This window comes from Lissotriton helveticus, chromosome 1_1 (genome assembly GCF_964261635.1).
Source record: "Lissotriton helveticus chromosome 1_1, aLisHel1.1, whole genome shotgun sequence".
Taxonomy (NCBI): Eukaryota; Metazoa; Chordata; class Amphibia; order Caudata; family Salamandridae; genus Lissotriton; species Lissotriton helveticus.
The window spans coordinates 321104494-321128096 of record NC_136057.1 but is presented as its reverse complement, the minus strand read 5'-3'; the positions used below and the strand labels follow the sequence as shown (position 1 = coordinate 321128096).

Below are 23603 nucleotides of genomic sequence, written 5' to 3'. Positions count from 1 at the left end.
GCCAACCAGCTTTATATTAGTCAGACTCACTAATTTTGCTTGCTCCCTTAATCTCTGTGCATTTTTTATGCCTCACTATTTTGAAAGTTCAACAGCCACCACTGTTCATGAATATAGCCCTATGACAGTATGTCCTACTCCTAGCATGATAACTTAACTTGGAAAGAGCCCTGAGAGAAAAGCAGAAAAGGCAACTAGCCCTACATATCTGATGGCAAACACAACAAGATGATGGACGGAGTGCTGAAACTTTTCAACCACTCACCCCCAGTCTATATATCTGATGACAGCTACTGTGTAGATCACATTTTTTATATTATTGTTGGACTTGGCCCTTTTTGCAGGGATAATGCCCAAACCTTTGGCTTCTTCCTCCTATTTTTTCCTGCCCTGTTGTTGGTTTTAGGACTCTGAGAACGTTACCACTGCTAATCAGTGCTACACTGCATATGCTCTCTGTGTAAATTGTTATCATGATTGGTTCTCCATGAATGGCATATTTGATGTACTGTTAAGCCCCTAGTAAAGTGCACTGAGTGTGCCAGGGCCTGTAAATCAAATGCTACTATTGAGCCTGCAGTACAGAATGTGCCACCCACATGAGCCCTGGAAAGGTATCTCACGCATGCCACTGCAGTGCCTGTGCGCACTTTGTTAACTGCCATGCTGACCTGGCAAGTGCATCCACTTGCCAGGCCCTAACCTTCCCTTTTCTTACATGTCAGTCACCCCTTAGGTAGGCCCAAGGTACCCCTGTGGGCAGGGTGCAGTGTATGTGAAAGGTAGGACATGCCCTGATGTGTGTGGCATGTCTTGATAGTGAAATACTGCCAATTTCGTTTTTCACTATTGTAAGGCTATCTGTTCCCATTGGATATAATGGGGAGTTTGCTTATAACATCTTATAAGCATAACTGCCCCTGTGAACCAGATAGGAAAATAAAGTTTAGTATGCCTGAACTCAGAATGTTAAAATGTATCTTTTAGTGAGGGGGATTTTTACATTCTGTGTTTGAAAATACCACTTTTAGAAAGTAGGTATTTTCTTGCTTAGCCATCCAGTGTGCCTCTGCTAGGATGTTTATTGGTTGTCTGACTGTGGAATGACAGTAGCTGGAGATGTGCCCTGGCTCCAGGGAGACTTGATGAGTCAGGAGTAGGCTGAATAGGCCTGGTCTACATTTGGAGTGGTGGGAGGAGTAGGACTTGCACCTGAATAGGGCTGTGCCTGCATTCCACAATGAAGGCTCCGCCCCCCTGTGGTGTGTCTGGAGCCAGGTCTCACAATGACAATGGAGGGTGTTGTGCGCCTGCAAAGTGCCCACCAGAACTGGTTTTGACTGAGCACAGGACTTCTCTGCACAAAGAGAACAAAGACATTTTGGGTTATAAGTATTAGACCTAAAACCCCCGAACTTTAGAATACTTCTCGAATCAAGAGGAACCATTGCCAAGGAGAAGAGCTGGAGAAACTGAGAGGTACTGCCCCGGCTGTGTGTCTGGGGTTGGCCTGCAGTTGCTGTTTCTGCCACATAAAGGAGAAGGACTTTGATGTGTGCTGTGTCCCCTGCTTGAGGAAAGTCTCCAAGGGCTTGAGTAGAGCTTGCCTCCTGTTTTGAAGTCTCAGGAACGCAAAGACTTCACCCCCAGCTCCCCTGATCTTCCTTGCTGAGAGTTCTGACCAGCAATGAGTGCCTGTGACTGTGTGGGCCTCTGGAGGTTATTTCTGCTGTTGGGAGCCGGAAAAGCCACACAACTACAAGGAAATCTACGCATCGTTCGACTTGCGACAGTTTTCCGATGCAACATCGTGGTACGAGAAGAATCTCCCCGCTTTGCCGCGCCGCTGCCGAAACCGACGCCTTTCACTGCGGCAAGAATCGAGGGATCTCGGCTGGAGAAATCGACGCATCGCTGCTCGATGCCACCGCATCTTTTGCCAACGCATCCCGAATTTCCACACATCGACACTGTGCAGTAAGTTTTCCCCAATGCATCACCCGCGGATCAAAGTCATCTTAGAATCGATGCATCTCTTCCCTCTACAGACCCGACCCGACGCATCGCTCCCCTGTGTACAGCAGAACTGTCGCATTTCATCCACTAAGGTCTCAGGAACCGACACATCTCTTTGTTTTTCGACGCTTCCCATCACTGCGGCTGTTTAGCTTGGTGAATTTTGTCACAACGACAGGTACTTTGCAAGAAATTATGCATCCATAGTTTTCTATGGACTCAGTTGCTAAAACCTTTTGAAAGTATTTTTTCTTAATACTTGTATGTTGAATTTTTGTCATTTTGGTCTTGTTGAGTTTAGATTAAGATACTTTATTTTTCTAAAATGGTGTGGTGTCCATTAGCGGTGTAATCGCTGTATTACTGTGTGTTTTGATTACAAATACTTTACACATTGCTTTTGGGATAAGCCTGACTGCTCGTGCCAAGCTACCAAGTGGGTGAGCAGGGGGGTATCTAAAGTGTGAAACCCCCTTACCCTGATTGGAAGCAAGGATCCCTATTTGGACAAAAATACCTACCTCTGCCAACTAGAGACCCCCACTTCTAACAATTATAATTTTTTCATATGTAGCCATGAAAATCGTACAATATACAAATACTAAATCTCTCACTCCTACATTGAAAGCTTGGTGTTGCAAGCAGTCTGTATGTTTTTATTAACAATAAATAAAATCATTATCTGTTGTACTACAAAGGCATACTGACAAGCCTTCTGAACTTCCCACCTAAATTACCAATCCAACATGTTTCGGCCACAATGTTGATATAAAAGACTTTTTCAGGAACTTATGCTATATTCTTTTTAGCATGCCCAACAGTTTAAGTAGAATAAATAACTACTTCTATTTCATCGTGTTCACAAAGAAAAAATGTGTTTAATTTTATAAGATGTATTTCTTATAGAAGTCAGAAGAAGATTGTCTAGCAATTATATTCTAACTTGTGTCATTATTCATTTTAATTCCACGATGTGAATTGGTGGGTCACCTTCAAAGGTAATTTTCAGAAACTGCAGTCAAACTGGCAATTAAACAGCAGCCCCCGTGCAGTCGATTGACCAGTCACTGCTTCCGCCTCCACGCGTAAGGCGAGCCAGGAGAAGCTTGTCTTTGTCTCTGTGCCTCCAGACTAGACAAAGGCAGTGCTTCATAGATGGCTGAGCAGGGATATTGGCAATCATCATAGGCAGGCTTGTTATGTGCTTTATCTGAGATCATAAAGAACAGCAATAAAAATCTCACATTTAAAAAGAAAAATCAAAGCCGAACATTTTGCAGAAATTGCTCTACACTTTCCACTGACCTGCCTCGATAAAAATGAGCCGACAAAAGGCGCCCGCCCACATATGTAATCTGCATACTGAATACGGTCCTGCCAGCCCACCTGCCGTCTCCTTCCATTTAAAAAGGACACTGTCGCCCATTTCTGCTTTTAAACCATGCCCTTTTCCAGCTCTTCTGTTTCATTAATAGTGTGCTGTATTTTGCTTTTTCTAAAGCTAATGTAAGCAGCCTGTGTATATAATTTTTTTTATCTGATGCTGTAAATTGAAGCACCTACTTCAGTAGTCAATGTGCAATGATAGATAGATAGATAGATAGATAGATAGATAGATAGATAGATCGATCGATCGATAGATAGATAGATGGAAAGATAACAGTGTAATATGGTCCAGTATCGTCAATTGTGGAATACTGTCCAATATTGCCTTCGAAGGGTTATGGTGACATCATAACCCGGAGTCTGACAGCCGAATGGTTCATAAATATTTGCAAAATGTACGTTTTTATACTACTAATAAACAAAAAACTTTCCTTTCTGTGTCACTCAATTATACTGTGATGAAGCACAAGCGTGTACAATAGACTATCGGAAAACAAAACTAGGAATACATATATCTCAAACACATGGGATCATGTCCTTCGCTTAATTTTATTTATAACTTATTACAAGTCTAAATGTGAATTAATACAATCTCCTTATACCATTAAATACATTTATGTTCATACTATTCCAGATACAACAAAGATTATTTCATCAAATTTTACATTTGGGTAAAACACTGAGGGTGTCTTCTTTTACATAAATCAAACAATATTCACTATTAAAGCAAAATCATAAACCAATACAATCACAATGTTAAAAAAAGGTAATCCTTTGGTTTATCTGGGGAACTCTCTTTGTTTGGACGTTTTATACTACTACATAGAGTAATAAGCTATTTATTACGAATATATGATTTTACAACGCTTACCTGTACCACGCATGGCTTTACCACGCGAACTTTACCTCGCATGTGTCTTTTCCACGCAGCAAATCATAACGCAGGATTCTACTCCGCAATTTTTACGTTAACTGACCTCTTACGTCCCTTCTGATAGGCTACTATAAATTATTTCGAAACAGCCTAACAAAGCAAAATATCGATGTTTTTCACATAACAATAATACAGATTACCATTTTCTAAAAACATTTTTAATTTACAATGCGCTTTAATTATATTTGTATATGTATAAATATTGGATCCTTATCTCACCTCTCCACTGCCCTTCACGGAAACGAGCGTCAAAACAAAAAAATAGAGATAGGACTACTATTATGACATACACGTCACGTCGCTGGGGAGGCTCTTTTCTTGATCGTCAGAGGCACTTAAATCTTATTTTTTATCAGTTTTATTCTTTTTTTTTTCAAACCGCTTGGTATTTTATTGGGGGGGACACCCCCCCAGCCCCCCCAAACCCCCTGAGCCCCCCTTGTTTTTTATAGTTCCTTTTTTATTAATTATAAAAAAACAGGACGAGAGAACGAAGACTGGAAGGAAAGCACGTTGCGTGGTGAAGACGGTCGTGGAATGCACCCGCGTTGTAAAGACGTTTGCGTGGTAAGTGAATCGTACTAAACGTCATGCGTGGTAAAGACTTCGTAGTAAATGATGTTTCCCATTTATTACCATCGTTGAGTGTGGGGAGAGACATGACTCGCGAGATGAAGCTCCAAGTGAGTAATGATATCACTTCTCTCCCACAAACATAACAGAATACCATACAGTGCGCACCTGTATGAATGGTTTATACCATGGTATTGTTTCATGTGTACTTGTTTTAATCAACTAGGATGCTCGGTGTTCTATTTCTGCGGCATGGAAAAATCACACTGAAGGCATCTAGTGATGAGTAGAACTCTTGTTTCCCTATATAATGTAATTGTTAAATGCAAACTGTGAGGCGGGAAAAGGACTTTGTTCTACTGTGATCATAAACGCAAATTTGACCTTTGCACTCTAGCAATAAATGTATGAATGCATGTTTATTAGCGTAATTGTTTATAACAACATGTGTTATTAGACGACCACATTTATTTTCAGTTCCATACCATAAACATAAATCTAGAAAGTCACTTAAAACAGTTAAAGTGCAATTATGGTTACGAATTAAACCTGTAAAGATACCGAAACTCCCAAGTTATGTTTCGGTCAATAAACCATAATTCACACAGCAAATGCAATTCCCATGACCACTCCCCTAATTAAAAAGATGGAAAAACAAATGTTGTAAACTATCTTCCAGCTGAAATTACATATCATATTATCGTCCTCACTTTAACAGAGGCGACTCTGCATGTAATGTAATATTAATTGGTTGAAAATGAGTTGTAATTTAATTACGTTTTTCGTTTAGATTTTGTTATTCATTGGCATGAATATTGTGAGGTCTTAAGCATTGCATGTGGTGTTGAACTTACGGTTTGTGTGCAAGTTATGGATTGTGGACCATTGACCATACCTTGCTATTTTCAGCAGTTTTTCAGTTTTTTAAATTCATTTGGGGATTTTTAAACACATGGCAATGTGTTAGAACCATAACTTCAATTTAAGTTTTGTTTTTCTCAGTGAATGAATTGTGTTATTTTTTTTTAGATCCCACATCACATGCAACAGTTCTCTGCGCTCAATCAACCCTAAACAGCCAACCTCGCTGTGCGTGGCCTTCTGCTGCGGCTGGTGACTGCAGGCTAGGGGCTGTGCCCAACCGTCCCCAGGCAATGTCATCTGTAATGTACAGTAGATATGCAGAGAGGAGTATGCTATTTATAAGCATTGTTGATTGTTGGTATGGGCAATGGCTGGCAAGAGGCAATGCCCCTCCCCTTTCTCCGCACTGGTAAAAATAGCATACTACACTCTGCGCATCTGCATACTTGGTTTATGCCGTGCCATTTTTTCATGAGTCTATGTTTTATCCAAAATCAAGAGGCAAACGGTTATACATTTGCATTAAGTTAAAATCACATAGAAGAGGGCTGGTTGTTTTTAGTGGGGATGTTTCCCTGTGTAACTTAATTGGAACAAGCAAAATGTGAGGCACAAACTGTTTTTGCAGGTCCATTTTGTGGTAACAAACTCGAATTGGAGCTTTGCACTGTTATAATAATTAAGTGAATATGTGTTTATTAGTACAGTAGCTCAAAATGACAACAGATATATATACACACACACTATAGTATGGTGAAGTTGGCAAGAAAAAACACTGCGTACTTCCTCACAAATTGCTTGTTATAAGGATATTATCCAGGAAAACAACTCTGATCATAGTCACAAAGGCACTTCAATGTAATTGTATCTGTCGCTGCATGGCTTTATTTCCGATTAACTTGGTTTTGGTTTTACTCACCTCTACACATGAAAAAACTGAATAGTATAAGCCATGTGTGCAGATCTACATCACAGCAAGCAAGTGTGTGTGTGTGTGTGTGTGTATAGATGGATGGATGGATGGATGGATGGATGGATGGAGAGAGAGCTCTGCCTTTCCTTACTTCAGTGGAAGACGCAATGTGAATGTCGCGACAATCTCTGTTTTTTAAATGTACTGGATTGTTCTATATTCTGTGCTGTGGAAGAAACAGGGAAGCACCCAAAGCGGCGCTGACAGATCACTCTTGACAATTCATTTTGAATGAATGTCCATTTATAACCGAATTGTCAAGTCTGATGAAGTCAACCTGAGGAACACCCATGGCATCGAAATGGATTCATCTGTTTCCTTTTTTCTGCACTGGAGAGAGACACTGATGCCCTGTGCTCATTTTTTTTTTTAAATCTCTTCCCTTTCCCTCCTATCTTTTTAAGAGCCATCCTTTCCCCTTTCACTGTATTTCCATGTTTCTACTGTTAGAGGGGCAGGAGTGGGGAGTGGAGAGGCTGTGCAGTGCTCCACTCCCTCAGGCCTGCCACCTATTCCTGCTCCTTTCACAATCACTATCTTATTGTTACCATAGCACAAATGTAACTTAGCAGTACTGCACCAGTCATATTATAACATGGTGACCATACCACATCCTGGGCACCACCGTAGTACTTCTTTAGTGGCACTATTATGGCAGCAGTGCTAAAGAGATGTACTAAGACATCGGTTCTCAAGTAGGAGCAAAGAAGCAGAAGTAACATAGTGGCAGACCTGGCAGCTACCGCAAGAGGCAGAAGTCAGATATTCAGGGCCTGTCTTCAGGATCAGATTCAGCCACCATTAAACAGGCTTTCCTGAGTTCGCGAGGCAGAGCGAGGACATAGGTTTAGCCAGATCACCATGACAGGTTGTAGGTTAATACTATGTGTCTAAAATATGAAAGGAAAAGACACACAATTGATGGACGGAATGTAGAACAAATCAAAACATTCACCCCAGTCAACAGATCTGGGTTAATCCTTCATTCTTTTGCCCACCATGCCACCCCAGTTTAGACCTGGCCATATGCAAATCAGTCTTGACCCTGCACCCAATGGGAACAGTCCAGCCCGAACTGCCAAGCCAGGTCCTCCCTGGACTGGAAACAAGCCTCTAGGACCGGTTTTGGTTAAGTTGGTCCCTTGCTCATTTTGCCACTGGATTCAAGCTAGCTTGGCTGATGAGGGCCGTTAGCCGGAAACCTGTTCATGCTTGTTTCCGGTCCAGGGAAGACAAGGCTTGGCAGTTCGGGCTGGACTGTTCCCATGAGGCACAGGTTCCAGACCAATTTGCATACAGCTGTGTCTCACCTGGGGTGGTGAAGTGAGCTAAAGAACGATGATGGATTCAACCCAGATCTGTGACTGGGGGTGAGTGTCTGAAAAGTTTCGGGGCTCTGTCCATCATCTCCTTCAATCAATCAATAATGGATCAGGGGGTTTATTTTCCCTGGTTTAATGATTTCATAAGCCAGGGAAGGAGGATCTGATGTATGCCATGTTGCCTGACGTAAGGCGTTCTTAAGACCGTCTTAAATCAGTAACATTTTCATTTTCTTTAAGCCAGGACAAACCTCTCCATAACGCTGACCCATTATTCCTTGCTTAAGAGAGTCTGGAGAGTGTCTTAAGCCTAATGTAGTCTTTATTAATCGGATCATGAAGCCCCAAAGACACGAGTGTCGACAGAAAAGGGCCGCCCTCTCTTTTATTTGGAGGTATCGTATCACAGACAGCGTTACTCTAAGAAGCACCAAGAATAAACTGTCAGGCTCGGTTTTTTGTGTCCCTTGGTGGTTTAGAGAAAAAAACAAATCGGTAGTGATATGTAATATCTGCATGGCCTCCCCCCCCCCCCCCCCCCAGGCTAATCCCCCCTTTTACATGCACGCTATAAAACGTGTCATTAACCATTGAGGGGTTGTCTTTTAGAAAAATAAACGATGGACTAACAAGGGCCAATTAAATTAGCTGTTTGCATTCTCGGCTATGAGTGTGTGCTGTTTCATGCACATTGCAGATGGAAGAACACATTTTTAAGCACCTGTTAGCTTAGTGGGTTGATGTGCATGTAACTTGCACATCATAGATGTTAGGTTGACCAGTGCATGGGTTCAGATTAATATCAAGAGCTGGATTTGGCAGGCAATGCCGTTGTTCAAATGGTCAATGATGCCATTATCAGACCAGTGCATTGTGGGTAATTGAGAAGCAGGCAGAAACAAATCCCCGGTGTTTCATTTGTGCCAGTCTTTGAGGTGCTGAAATTCGGGACATATCAAAGAGCACACGGTTTTAAATCATATGTCTATGGTGCTATGTTTTTTTTTTTAATTTCAAGCCATAGTTCTTGCAGCAGTTCAAAGAAATCTGCTCTGTGTTCAGGGTAACCACCACACTACACGTCTTTATTGACACTTTTGCCTGTCTTAGACTTTTGAACAATACCTCATGCATTCTGGGTATTGTAGTCTTCGTTTGAGGCCGTTGACCGAATTAGACTAGCTCACCTGACGGCAATAGCAGGTGAAATGTCCTGGACTGGAAACTGTGTCCGCACTGACATGGAGTGAGGTGGTCACTTCATCTGCCTTTTAAGTGTTATGTGGCATTAGCTGGCTTGCCTAGGATAAATCAGCCCAGTGCTTGAGAAGGGGGGGGGGGGGGGGGAAGAAAAGGTGTGCATGCAAATGAGGCCATGAGGCCACTGGGGGCTGTTTGCCGAGTAGTGCACACGTAGTATAGGGGGGGAGGAGGACCATCAAGCAATTTAGTGACTATTTAATACGATAACATGGAAAGACAAAGTCCAGAGTAACTATTGCTGGTGCTCTGGGGTACTTGCAAACTTTAGGAAGTGAGACTACCTATTCTTGGCTCCAGTATCAAGAGGATCCCTCACTGATAAGCCCCACACTCAAGATTAGTGCAGCTGGCACAGAGTACGGGGGAGTGGATGTCACTGACTGTGGCATGTGGGTGAAGCCTGTGGCTACTAACTAAGACAAGCATTGGCAAAGCCCAAAGGTCTTGGCAATGTCCAAGCTATGAGCTTTAGGCATTAAGCCACTAGTGCCATCCGGTACATTGTTTCCCCCTGTAACTGCTAATAATTTATGATTACTAATGTAATTCTCGTGTCCTTTTTTTATGTGGTGGCATCCTGTTCCCTTGGTCTGCACGTCTTTGCTTTGCGTGACATGGAAAGTTGTTTGGCTTTGTATTTAGTTTTTTAATAAGCACAGGGTAAGCACAAGCCTACTGCCAGTTCATCCCCTTTATGCGTCAATCAAGGCAGACATCTTGAAACCAAGTGTTACCCCTGAGTGTTCCAAGATCATGTAGCAAAACTTCCCAAATTTCAGAGTGAGTAATAATAGAAAGTATCTGGCAGTACAATGGGGATTACCTCTTCCTATAAGGTTCAGGACTCTCCACATTCTGTGCCGGGACCAGCACTTCCTTGGTGCTTGTCACAAGACTACCGGCACATAAGAGAAACAGCGCTTGTTGCGTACGCCATAGAGAGAAAATGGCAGCTAGAGAGAGTTACGAAAGCAGAGAGAGTGAGCTCAAAATGCATGAACTGCAAACTACCCCTAGAGCCGAGACCGAATCCCCGGGAGGCCATTGAGAGAGCAAAATCAGAAGGGACGAGTGGTGCAAACTAGCTCCGACAAATCATAGGCAAATGCTTCCCTGAAACAAACTATTATATAAACGTAAAACTCATTTGGGAAGCAGTAGAAAGGACAAGGGTGAGCAAGTACTCTACATTAAAAGTAAACATGTCTCCCACCATATATATAACCGCTTGCAGCAATAGGTGGCAAGCATTTGAAGAGGGTGAGGGGGTAGAAAATTGTCAAGGAAGGCTGTTGGTGCGGTTAAATTACTGCCACTGTGTTCTGGCCAAAAGAAACATCGCAGACCGTACCATCACTGCAAGGCGCAACCGATGCCTGGGAGCCCCAATTGCACAACCATAACAATTATAACACTGGTGGGGCAATCACTTTTGGCACCATCATGCCCCATGAATGCCTCCTCGGATCAACTCACTACCACTGGACAGAAGTGCCCAATATCTCTCCAATCATAAGATATTGCTAAACGGGGAACGTCCTTTACAACTGAACTTTTACAACGAAGTACCGTTACGACGCAGGTTTAACAACGAAAGTCATTACAACGACTTTCGCGGAAGGGCGCTCTAGGATAGGTAATAGTTTAATTTACTATCCAAAACCTTCCCTACTATCCACGGGGACTGGAGTTGGAATAGTAAATTAAAGTATTCACTATCCAGCTACCCCAACGCAAGTCGTTGTAACGACTTGCGTTGTAAAACCTGCGTCGTAACGGTACGCGTTGTAAAAGCACGCGTTGTACCGTCAATCATCCTTGCTAAACACAGCGCCCCCCCCCCCACCTGAGGTCAGCACCCGCCTCCATAGGTCAGCGCACCGTGCGGCGGCACCAGTCACACTGCCCTAAAGCCGACCCTGCACTCAACTATTCTATAGAGAGAGGGAGTGAAAAGAATGTGTGGGTGAAAATGAAAAATGTTTATAAAGTGATATGATACGTGGGGAAGGCTGCTGTCACTTAGGGCAATCCATGCTTCTTACGCTTCTGTTGTCCTTGCTCACTCGATGCTCAAGCGAAGACGTCAACGCCAGCTCACACGCCCAACCCCACCCCCTGCCCGGACTCGTGAGTTGAGACAGCTGATCTTGCAGAGTTGTCTTTCTGAACTCGCTTTGTTGTGACTGGTCTCTGCCAGATTTCACAGGGGTGGGGAGGAAGCAATATCGGGAGCTGCAGCTCTTAGCAGGCCAAAGGAGGATTGCAGCACCCAGAACTGTTTTAATGTTACAATTAATTGGGGAGACAGGAGTTTGGATGGATCACCGCCCTCATGTTTCTCTTTCTCTTGTCCCCTGGACCCTTCTTGCGGTGCGAGTAGAAAAAAAACAGGCGGGCGTGTAAATGTGCTCATAAAAAGCGCTGAGAGCCCTCGTGAAAAGCCCTCTTAAAGAAGTAATAAAAAAGTAGTGCAGAAACCATGCCCTAAAATGGCCACTGCATGGGTTTAGGAGCAGTTGGGTGGTGCGGTTGGGGAGGGCAAAACACAGGAAGAGGCATAACATATGCATGCCCTTGACAAATGGGCGGAATGAAAAATGGAGTTACGATGGTGCCAGCCAATGGGAAGCCTATGGGCGGGCTGGAAGCCCAGAAGTAGATACAGCATGTCTCGGTTCGAGACAGCGCATTTCCATTGTCTAGAGCCGAGACCCAAAAAAACATGAGCCCTGGCAGTTGTTTATTTGACAAATTAGGCACTTACTCTTGCCTCATGCTGCGCCTGGATTCGGCAAAAGGTGATGGTTGACCCGCGCGCTGTAAATCTAGAGTCTTGTATTTCATTGATTCACGGTGCTTCGGTCCTGTCACTGACACACAGTGTGCCCCTCTTCAAATCATTTTACCCTTGCCACGTCTCTGGCTCTCGGGGGCTTTTTATTATTTATCGGCTTGTATAATTCTCGAAACGACTGACAGCTCCTCGGGTGGAGTTGTAGTCTTGCCAACAGCCCTCAGTCACGACATGACACACATCCCAGCCACAACCAATGCTTTCTCTTCACATTTCGACACAAATCATGTTCCTTTACACACCCCTCATGCCCTAATGCTCGCTGCTGCCTCTCTGCTCTTTGCATACCCCACAATGTCCTGACAGCCCAAACACCGCTCTGTCACACCCGCAGAGCCCTCGAGGGATGCATTAAAATAAGAATTATTTTTTCGATTCCTGGAAGCTCTCCAAGTTGTCGCTTCAGCCGCAGCAGCAGCGCCTGGAGTTACAAAAGGGCGAAGAATGACAGGGTGGACCCTACCCCCTCTCCTGGCGCAGCCATTAACAACACCCTGGTGTGCCGGGAAGGCAGCCTGGTGGATTGCGCACCTGCTGCAGTGCCGCCACAGAACCTTGTATGCCCACGGCAGCGACAGGTGTGTGATTATCCACCTATGCTGGGAGCTGTTGCTGCCCAGATGCCGTTGAGTGTTATATCAGCTGATAATTGCCCTTCCCCTCATTATAAACCTTTGCCTTAGGCTTATATTTCGTGGCCGACAAAGAGTCGAACCCAATTCAGAGAATGGTAATTAAGCATTAAAGCCCTCTGCTGAGTGCTCTAACCATTGCCGAGCCCCAGACAAGAGCCTATAGCGATGGAGAGGGCCTTTAACAACCAGTATAGCCCCCAGAAGGAACGGTGGTGATGCTATTAGACCCTTCGACACACTGAGGGCAGAATGTTCTAAAATAATCAAAAGGAAACAAGAAGGCACACATTAGAAGGTTGAGGTGGGCGGTCTGTGATGGTCATTATCGGCCCTGAGCCAATCCATTGTCTTCAGAGGAGCTTCTAAAATTCCAGTGTGTTATCCAGAGACCCAACAGAGGGCAGTGCCACTTAAGTGGCAAAAGGCATTGAAACTGGAGGCAGCTCTCTAAAGAAAAAGGTCAATGTTGTATCACGATTCAAGCGCCAAACATCGCTTCGAGGCACCTCCCATTGCTTTGGGAAAGGGATTCAGTCTGTCACGGAGGAGTTCTTTAAGTCGCTGGTTCTCAAGTGGAAGTGTAAATCACCCCTCCCCTCTACCCCCAATGATCGTAGCCCTTTGTTACAAATACTGCCTCATTTTAAATGCACCTTTCTCTGCAATGAGTTCTCAATTACGTTAAAAAACTACAGACGTGTTTTGCCCTGTTTAAGATTCCATTTTGAGAAGTAGTTAACGTGCCCTGGTGGTAATAAGACTCGCACGGCGGCTACATATGCAAAGCACCCTCTAAAGGCGAAAGTGACCTAAGACCTTGCTCATCAGGTGGAAATATAAAAACCGTGAGCTGAATAAGGTAAATAAGCATGCAATTATGTAAATAGGCAGGACATCCGCTGCTACGGTGGCCTGCCTGGAATCGATTTTCAGATCTCGGTGTATGCACCTGGATTCCAAGAGAACAAGCGCCCTTACTCTGACTGAGCATTCAGTCTGGAGACAAGATCGAACCGACATGGCGGCATTTTACAGGAGACACCCATGCACGGGCTGATGCGGCATCTTTCCCAAGAGGATAGCTCGGCCGGTCAAAGCACATGCTGCAAAGAATGCGCGTGCAACCAATATGCTGCAGGTTTACATCTGATTCGAACTTACATCCTTCTGAGGTTGATAAAACAAGCACTGATGAATCCATGATCACAGGCATCTGTTACTTCCACTACTGCTGATCCGGGGCTGTAGCTGCAAAGGTCGATCTGTTTCTGCCCACCCGTGTACTATAATTAATAAACTCATCTTCCCCATTCCCCGTCTATTTTGCTGTGTTTCTGTGTGCTGCCATACTTGTCGCAAAGTGCCTGGATGTCTTTGTATTTAGTTTAGCTCTTTACAAAGGAACCTGGCCACCATAGCTTGCTCTGATGCAGCCGGACACCTCTGCAAGGGACATCGGACGTTTCTGAGGAAACAACGCCTACCATGCGCAATGAATTCAGTTAGTACCCACAGAGCTGGCAGTGGCACATTCCCACAATATGAGGCTTATTTACAAGCCACTTGCGCTGCTGGTACGCCACTTTTTCCCATATTAAAAGTGATACACTGGCGTAAATAAGCCCCTATATCTTTATGTGGTACCACCTCTGTGGTGACTCTTCTGGTAAGCACGCTTTCAATTCCCTCTCGTGATGTATGGTCGATTTTGTTTATTTCTCTTGTGTTGCACACCTTGAGAACCTCAAACCGTAACTTACACCAAATGCCAAGTCAGGTGGATTCACCCTGGATACCGATCTCACCCTGAAGGAAAACATTGTCAAAAACATAAATATGGTCCGGTATTAAATCAGCCGTTTCTTCCAGAAAGTGGCTTCCGAACTTCTGATCCAGCCATAGGAGGTGCATCTGGTGGTAATGATGCCTTGCTCCAGGCTTCCCAGCCTCCTCCCTGGTCTCGCATAAGGGCATCCGACACACCGCAGCACGTCTCATCCAGGCCCTGATGAAATATGATCACATCACCCCTTTTCTGAGGCTCCCCTTCCAGAACTGCACCATCTTCAAAACTGGCTGCACCCCTTGCAAAGCTGTCACAAACAGCACCCTTGCTTATCTTACTGACAGGGTCACCATCTCTGGTGGTGCTCAGCACACCCACAGCCAGGACACCATCAAACTGCAAACTAAGAAATATAAAAAAATAAGAAACAAGGCAACAGGCCTTTTCCATCACTGCACCTCAGATCTGGAATCACATCCCCGGCTCCACCAGGACCGCCCCAATGCTGCTCCACATTAGGAAGGGCTTGAAGACCTCTATAAAGAAGGCTTCATCAAAATGCAATCACTGTCCAGAAACAAGCAAACTCTCCTATCACTCGTTGACCTTATGCTTGCCTTTGACCCTGTCCTGCCTTCTGACTAGTTTTGGGCTGTATAAATAGCACATGCATACAAGCATAACATACATGCCTGGGGCCACATGTTTCTTTAGTTCAGAAGATAAGACAGAAGACTAAGAAAGAAAGAGGTCCTGGTGATTGACATGTTGAGGGAGTGAGATAGAAGAGTTGTGAGGCAGAAGTAGGGATGACACACAAACAAGCACATAGAGAGGCAACAAAAGCAATTATTTTTCAAAATGCTTCAACACACTAAAAGTAAGTGTCCTTCAGTGATGTGAAAAAAAGGTCTCTTTAATAAATCCTTGAGACATTCTCGATGCAAGATGATCAAGCACAACAGCCACAGGACAGCCAAGGCGTTTCGCCTAAATAGGGCTTCCTCAGGGCATAGAACTGAGTCCACCAGTGTTTTTGTGTTCTCTGATATTCCTGGTCACTGTCGTATGGACTTTTAATAAAAGATATCCCCTGAGTTCCAAGTAAATATGCTCCCAGATGATATCCAATAATAAGTGATGCAGGCTTCGCATAGAACGATTCACAGTTACTTCCACACTCCACGTCCTATAGCTATATAAGGTTCCTCAAATTGCTGCTGTTCGTTATGATATACGAAACTTAGTGTAAATAGTTGCTCGTTAGCCAGCCACTTTAAGACACAGCCCAATTCGAAATCCAAAAGGCGCAGGGATGATGATGGGTAGGTAGATTGGAAGAAGGTGATGGGGTGAAGGTAATGGTGGGGATGTAGGTGGAGGTGGAAGTGGTGGAGCATGGAGGTGACCCGGGGTGAAGTATTGCATCTGGCATTGTGAGGGAGGAACAGCTTGGTAATAAGGTAGTATGTTTGGTAAGTATGATGGTGCAGTGCGAAGAATGCAGTTTTGGAGATGGGTGATGGTACAGCTGATGGTGGTGTTCTGAGTGTGAGGTAGTAGAGTGTGAGCTGTTGGGTGGACATCATGGTGGTGCTGGGGAGTAGAGGTTAACAAGAAGGTGGAGTGAAGGTAAGAGTGGTGGGAGTGCAAATTAGAGTGGCGAGGTGTGAGTGGTGTTGGTTGTGTGTGTGGTGCTAGTTTTGTAGGTACAGAAAGATGAGTGACGGTAAGGGTGGTCATAGGGATGGTGCTAAAATTGGCAGTGTGTGATGGTGGGTATGGGGTGGGGTGATCGTGGGGCAGCTGAGGGTTCGCCTACGCAATATGGTAGAATGCTGGGGTGGTGGCTGCACTGAGGGTGTGTAGTGTGGTATGGTGGTAGACGTGAGCATGGGGTGGGTGAATGCAGGAGTGGTGGAAGGGATAGGTGGGGTACACAGGGGTGTAGTGTGAGCATGAGAGTGGAGGTGGGATGGTAGTGCGGGGTAATGGGTGGAGTGGACGGGATAGTGGTGCGGTGTTCCAAACACGAATTTGCAGCAAAACACTTTTCTAGTTCCGGGCACTATTGAAAGACGTATAAAAACTTGTACAGTGAGTATTGTAGGGGATGATCCCTTCGGCTAGTGGTAGCCACCCCCTCCCACCAGACACTTTGTTGCCAGGTAATCTTAGGTTCTTATTTCGGCTTCCTTCTTGAACCACCCTGGGTGATCACCGCCTGCCCAGTCCTCGCCTCCCCACAATGGTGCACACTTGCAGGCCAGCATTAGATCAGGCAGCATCAGTGGAGAGGGGAGAAGACATCTTCAGAGTCCAGAATGTTATGACACCCTGGACTCCTTGATCCAAGTCCCACGCAATGTCGAGGAACCATGGGAGACAGCTGGGCTTGTGTACAGAACTGAGTGTGACTACAGACCGACACACACAAACACAGCCAGTATACCAGAAGAGTGTACAAGAGGAGCAGAGCTGTTCTAACTGGAAGCAGGCGACACAGGATGGCGAGTTTACATTGGAACCTAGAACTGGACAATACAGACCAGACGAGAAACAGAACACAAACATGGGGCTAGAGAAATTCGGACATGGAACCAACCAGGGCGTGTGGGGGGATCACACTCAACATCCATGCAGCTAATGTGAACTTTCACATGATCCAATGGCGGCGTCTCACTGAAGATCACCCTCGCCTCCAACCACCCACCCACACCAATGTGGTTCAGGAATGAACTCTCCCAGTGACAATCCTCTGCTGGGTGAAGCACAACTGGAGACCAATGTCTACACAAGGTGCCGAGATGCTAATTAAGTGGGAGTCGTTGCACTATGCAAAAACATAGGATAGCATGCATTGATGCACAGACACACACAGATAGAACAAACATGGGCAGTGAGACGTGCAAGTGCAGCAGACTGTGAAAATAAAGGCAGCAATTAAGACACACAATGTAACTGCAAAGTCGAGGCAAGCACTACAAGCATGCCATGAAACATATTAGCATGCACCTAACACCGCCCACAAGGGTGAGCCTCAGGTATTCCAGGAATGGAGTTAATATGATCACGCCACTCAGCTCTAAATTGCTGGATAAGGTGACTGTTTTTTAAATTTCTGAACATGTCAGATTATTTATGTAGTCTTTTTTTTATGGTATATTGTTGACATCAACAGTTTGTCTTTATTTTAGTGTTCTGTAGATCTGAAATGTACATAGAACTGTGAATACATTCAATAAACACGTAATCACCACACAAATTCAAGTACACAAACTCGAGATATGAGCACAATCATACAGAAACACCAAGCTACACATTGATACAAAGCGACACACTGATAGAAGCACAGTCACCTGCATCTTCATACACACAAACGGTTACATAAAGACACAGCGACATCACAATCGCAGACACACACACAAGCGCGAGTTTCATCACGTACTCCCTCAGAGACGTGTGTGCATGCAGACACAGAGAGACAGGGAAAGTATATGCAAAGTAACGCCCGTACAGTAAAAGATATACACAGAACTGCACAACTACACAGTGCACAGGCAACAACAAACACACATATCCACGAACACTTACAAAGCCAGAACCACATGCACAGAGATCGTCAAATATACACAGACAACAGCACGGACAAACAGAGGTGAACAGACTACATGACTACATGTTCACATGCTACATGAAAACAGACACATGTAACGCATACCTACACTCACGTAGTGTGTGCTCACAGACAATTCATTCATATATGTCCACATAATATATGTATAGAAAGGCAATTAAAGGCATACAATATCCTCACAAATTATGTGCGCATACAACTAATTAACGCACTCTCTGTAGACGCAGAAACACACATGCATGTTAATGTATTGTAAGCATTCACAATCTCACACGATGAAGCGCTTCCGCCATCCCGGGGCAGACCGGCTCCGGTGACTGCACCTTCCGCTGTGCCCCCAGCAGGTGTGAGTTCTAACCCCATCTTCTGCGCTTTATCGCATTGTGTGATCCTGGGTAAATTACCCTACGTACCTCGTAGTCTACCTTCCAAAGCGGGAATGTATAGAAAGCAACCCCCGCCCCGTACTCGGTGGTGTACGGAGTGCCAGGAGCCCTCTCCCTAGGCGGGAGTGCCCTCGCGGCTATCGGTGCACGTTTGGTACCCAGTGTCTCCACCTACTTCATGGGCGCATCTCAGCGCGTCCCTTAGCCGGAGGGACGGATGTGGGCGCCCTCCGACGGCGCCCTGGGCAGGCTGCCAGCCTACCCAGCGACCTTCACGTGCCCAGTGGGGTGGGGGTTGGGGCGAGGGACCGGCTGCGCGGGCCTGTGTCTTGCAAATCACATGCCAGTCAGCCACTGCGCGAATTTATATCAACACACTAGTGTCGACCCCGAGAACGTGGAGCGCCTTGAGGCCATCCTACGGTCACTAGACTGCGCTACAGTGATATCAGCCTGGAATCCTAGCGCGGAGAAACCCAGCGGGGAGATAGGCGCTGTACAAAGAGCACACAGCGCGCTACACAACATCCGGTAATACAGCGCACACACATTCGGATGAAGATACGGCCCCCTAGGCTGTGACATGCTAGGCAGGGCACGAGAGTGCCGCACAGGTGACCCCGGCGCATATTCACTCCCAGGGAAGCGGTGTGGCCCGTCGAGCGCAGACCTCCGGCTCTCAGACCGGGCGAGAGTGGCAGGGCCACGAGAAAGGAGACCCGGGGACCGCCTCCGAGCCCCCCACGCACCCCGATGCGCCCACGAATAATCTGGACGGCTCTCCCCGTGGAGCGGAGGCTTCTGTCGAGACATGGGCGCGCGTGGCAGCTCTCGTGGCATCACCACAGCCGGCAATGACGTCACGACAGCCTTCCCTGGCTTCGGTCCATCAACCCTTCATTCGGATCGCAATAGTGTTTAATGGCACGGTAAAAGTGAGGCGCCACTGCACGACAGCGACTGATAGAACTACTTCACAGTATCGCGACATATATCAAAGGCATTATAAAAGTACCCCATATCACACCCAATAGGGATGACATACATAATCCATTATATCACAACAGTTATGGATGAACTCATCAGAACAGAAATAATGATGTCAACAATGTTATATCACAACAGTGGATTATTATATTGCAATAGTCATCATTGGCATCGTAGCCGCAATACTTCTATCTCATGGCTATGTATGACACCCTAACAGAAATTATTCATAGATCAACAGCTATCGATGACACCAAAACATCTAGTTCACTGCATCACAATAGTTTAATATCGCACGATCCCACTAATTAACAATACTCAACAGGTGTCAACGAAGGCATGCCAATAATTGATCATATCGCAACAGTTGTCAAGGCATCAACATCGTCTTGATCGGCATTGTACGAGTTAGAACTAATCTCAAGGCAGCTTTCTATGAGGTCACAACTCCCATTCTTGACGTCACAACAGTTGTTGGCGATAGCACGATGTCATTGTAATTGCATTTATTGTAGCGCCTACTACCCCCGACGAGGCGCTTTTCCCATTTGTGGTTTCATCCCACGCCTCGTGCCTTTGGGAAGTCTCCAACAGCTGTCAGCAGCATCACTGGGGTTGTCCATGGCGTCCACAGAACTTTTGATGACCTCACACCTGCTCCAATGGCGCCTCAGTTATATATTGATGACATCACAGGAGCTCTGATAAAGTCACAATTGTTTTGTCTCTTGACAGTTTTTGATGATGTCATATCAACTTTCGAAGGTATAATGCCACATGGTCATGACATCATTGCAGCATTCAATGACATCACAATCATGTGGGATGAAATCACAATAGGTAAGGATGGAATTAAACTACTTGTGATTACTTCACAATCGCTTTTGAGAACACCACACTGGCTTTCCATGGCGTCACAAAACGCTTCAATGACAGCCCAGCAGCTCTACTTCTCGTTCATTTCATAAACCTTTCTTCATTTTAGCGTCATATTTAACGTCCTTCATAAACTAAAATGCCCCTGGTTGTGAGCGGCTAACGAGGAGTCACACTTCCGAGAGTGAAAGGTGCGGAAACGAAGCTGTAGAGCCGGACGACTGACCAGGTGTCCATCCAACTGTGTCCCTCCGGGAGATGTGCCCCTCGTGACGCGCATTTCACCCATCTCATCAATTGTGACTATTTCAGATGAACTTTGCACGAATGTCCAAAGAGGACAACACCTCTTTTTCCCTCACTTATCTCAGCTACATCATTTTTACCTCCTCTCCTCAGCTGCGCCAATAATAGTGTGCGCCCTTTGGAGTGCCAGCACCGACACACCGACCGGTGTACACTCGCACAACCAGTGTCGACATGGCACACACACCCGTCTTCCAGCAGAGCCCCTCTTAACACAATGGTGTCCCCAATTACCCACGGCCACCCAAATACATGTTATTAAAGGACCAATAGGAATTTCAATTTGTGGTGTGCACGGTTCCTGGTGCAAATTCCAACAGACCAGTTACAAATGGTTACTAGTAGACCCAGTTACTGGATATCAGTTCCACTAGAAACCATTTGCAGCTGGTGAACTGGATTTGCCGCCAATGATACAAACTGGCAGCTCAGTCAATATATGGGCATCATATTTCATCGCTGTTAGATAAACACATCGAGCGAGGAAGGCGAGCCCTACCTGGACGCGGATCCACAGGTCTCACCCCTCCCGACCCGCAGCAGTGCAGGGGGGCAGCCTCCGGCCCTGGGGGGCAGCCCGGGTCAGAGCTCATCGACCCCGGGGGCTCTCTCCCATCTCTGCCGGCGGGGCGCTGCTGAGGGCTGGGGACTGGGGTCCCGGTCAGGCGGGGGATGGCCCCCTGTGGAGCAGGTGGCTGGTCCGGGAGGACATCCTGGGGACGGGGTGCAGAGCGGGTCCGTCGGCCCCGGGGTCTCCAGAGCCCCTCTAGGCTCGGGTGGGCGGGCAGCGGTGTGTGCCAGGGGAGGCTCCAGTGGCTGGCCGGGCAGAGGGGCGTGCGCGGTGTGGTGGCGGCGGCAGCTGCCTCCCCTGCCAGTGCGCGCTGTGTGGGAGCTGGTGCAGCCAGCTCTGTGGGAGGAGAGGGGACCGCGCTCCTACGAGAGCTGGGGAGGAGGGCGGGGGTAAAAATAGCAGCGAGGCCGTGCTTAGGATGTGGGATGGCTTCCCAGCGCTGGCTCCCACCCCCAGATCCCACCCTGCCGAGGGAGCAGCCCACCGGCTCAGGTGCCCACCTCCGGAGCCCTCAGGGTGACCGCGGTGGGCAGAGTCCTCGAGCCTGTGAGAGTGTGTGTGTTTCTGCCTCAGTCGGTGTGTGAAACACAGTGTGTGTGCAGTGCGCGTGCATGTACGAGTGTGTGCAGTGCGGGGTTGGAAATGATGAGTTTGTACAGTGTGTCTGTAGTACGTGGGTTTTGTGCCTTAGTTTGTGTGCGGGAGGGTGCAGTGTGTTAGCAGTTTAGGAATGACTGCGCGTGGGAGCATGTTTGTGTGTGCGCCTGTGTGTCTGTATGGCTTTGGGAACGAGCAGTGTCTATAATGTCTAGATATGTGTCTTTGTAGTTAGGGACGAACAGAGTGCATGTGAGCGAGCGGCTTGTGTTTATATGAGTTTGGAATATTACTTCTCTGTGTGCTTGTGCAGTGCGTGCCTCTATAGGGTCGGGAATGGTCTGTGTGTGCTCGTGCAGTGCGTGCCTCTATGGGGTTGGGTGTGGTCTGTGTGTGTGCTCATGCAGTGCCTGCCTCTATGGGGTTGGGAATGGTCTGTGTGTGTTCTCGTGCAGTGCGTGACTCTATCGGGTTGGGAATGGTCTGTGTGTGTGCTCGGGCAGTGCATGCCTCTATGGGGTTGAGAATGGTCTGTGTGCGCGTGCAGTGTGTGCCTCTTTGGGGTCGGGAATGGTCAGTGTGTGTGCTCGTGCAGTGCGTGCCTCTATGGGGTTGGGAATGGTCAGTGTGTGTGCCCGTGCAGTGCGTGCCTCTTTGGGGTTGGGAATGGTCAGTGTGTGTGCTCGTCCAGTGTGTGCATTTAAGGGGTCGGGAATGGTCTGTGTGTGCGCCTGCAGTGCGTGCCTCTATGGGGTTGGGAATGGTCTGTGTGTGTGGGCGTGCAGTGTATGCCTCTGTGGGGTTGGTAGTGGTCAGTCTGTGTGCTCGTGCAGTGCGTGCCTCTATGGGGCTGGGAATGGTCTGTTTGTGGGGGCGTGCAGTGTGTGCCTCTATGGGGTCGGGAATGGTCTGTGTGTGCTCGTGCAGTGCGTGCCTCTACGGGGTTGGAAATGGTCTGTGTGTGTGTGCCTCTATGGAGTTGGGAATGGTCTGTGGGTGTGTATGTGCAGTGTGTGCCACTATGGGGTTGGGAACGGTCTGTGTGTGGGGGCGTGCAGTGTGTGCCTCTCTGGGGTTGGGAATGGTCTGTGGGTATGCTCGTGCAGTGCCTGCCACTATGGGGTCGGGAATGGTCTGTATGTGCTCGTGCAGCGTGCGCCTAGATGGGGTTGGGAATGGTTTGTGTGTGTGCTCGTGCATTGTGTGCCTGTATGGGGTTGGGAATGGTCTGTGTGTGGGGGCGTGCAGTGTGTACCTTTATGGGGTTGGGAATGGTCTGTGAGTGTGTGTGCTCGTGCAGTGTGTACCTCTATGGGGTTGGCAATGGTCTGTGGGTGTGCTCATGCAGTGCGTGCCTCTATGGGGATGGGAATGGTCTGTGGGTGTGCTCATGCAGTGCGTGCCTCTATGGGGTTGGGAATGGTCTGTGTGTGCTCATGCAGTGCGTGCCTCTATGGGGTTGGGAATGGTCTGTGTGTGTGCTCGTACAGTGTGTGCATTTATGGGGTTGGGAATGGTCTGTGTGTGCTCATGCAGTGCGTGCCTCTATGGGGTTGGGAATGGTCTGTGTGTGCTCATGCAGTGCGTGCCTCTATGGGGTTGGGAATGGTCTGTGTGTGTGCTCGTACAGTGTG

General features: G+C 46.8%; 1 protein-coding gene across 1 annotated transcript in view; it reads right to left on the bottom strand.

The window, feature by feature from the left end:
- The window catches only part of CHRM2 (cholinergic receptor muscarinic 2), a 645462-nt gene extending 623776 nt beyond the window's left edge, over positions 1–21686 (bottom strand). The window contains exon 1 of the mRNA XM_078671791.1: positions 21301–21686. The gene's annotated coding sequence lies outside the window, so the exon portion shown is untranslated. The remainder of the gene's footprint in view (positions 1–21300) is intronic.
- Positions 21687–23603: the final 1917 nt, after the last annotated feature.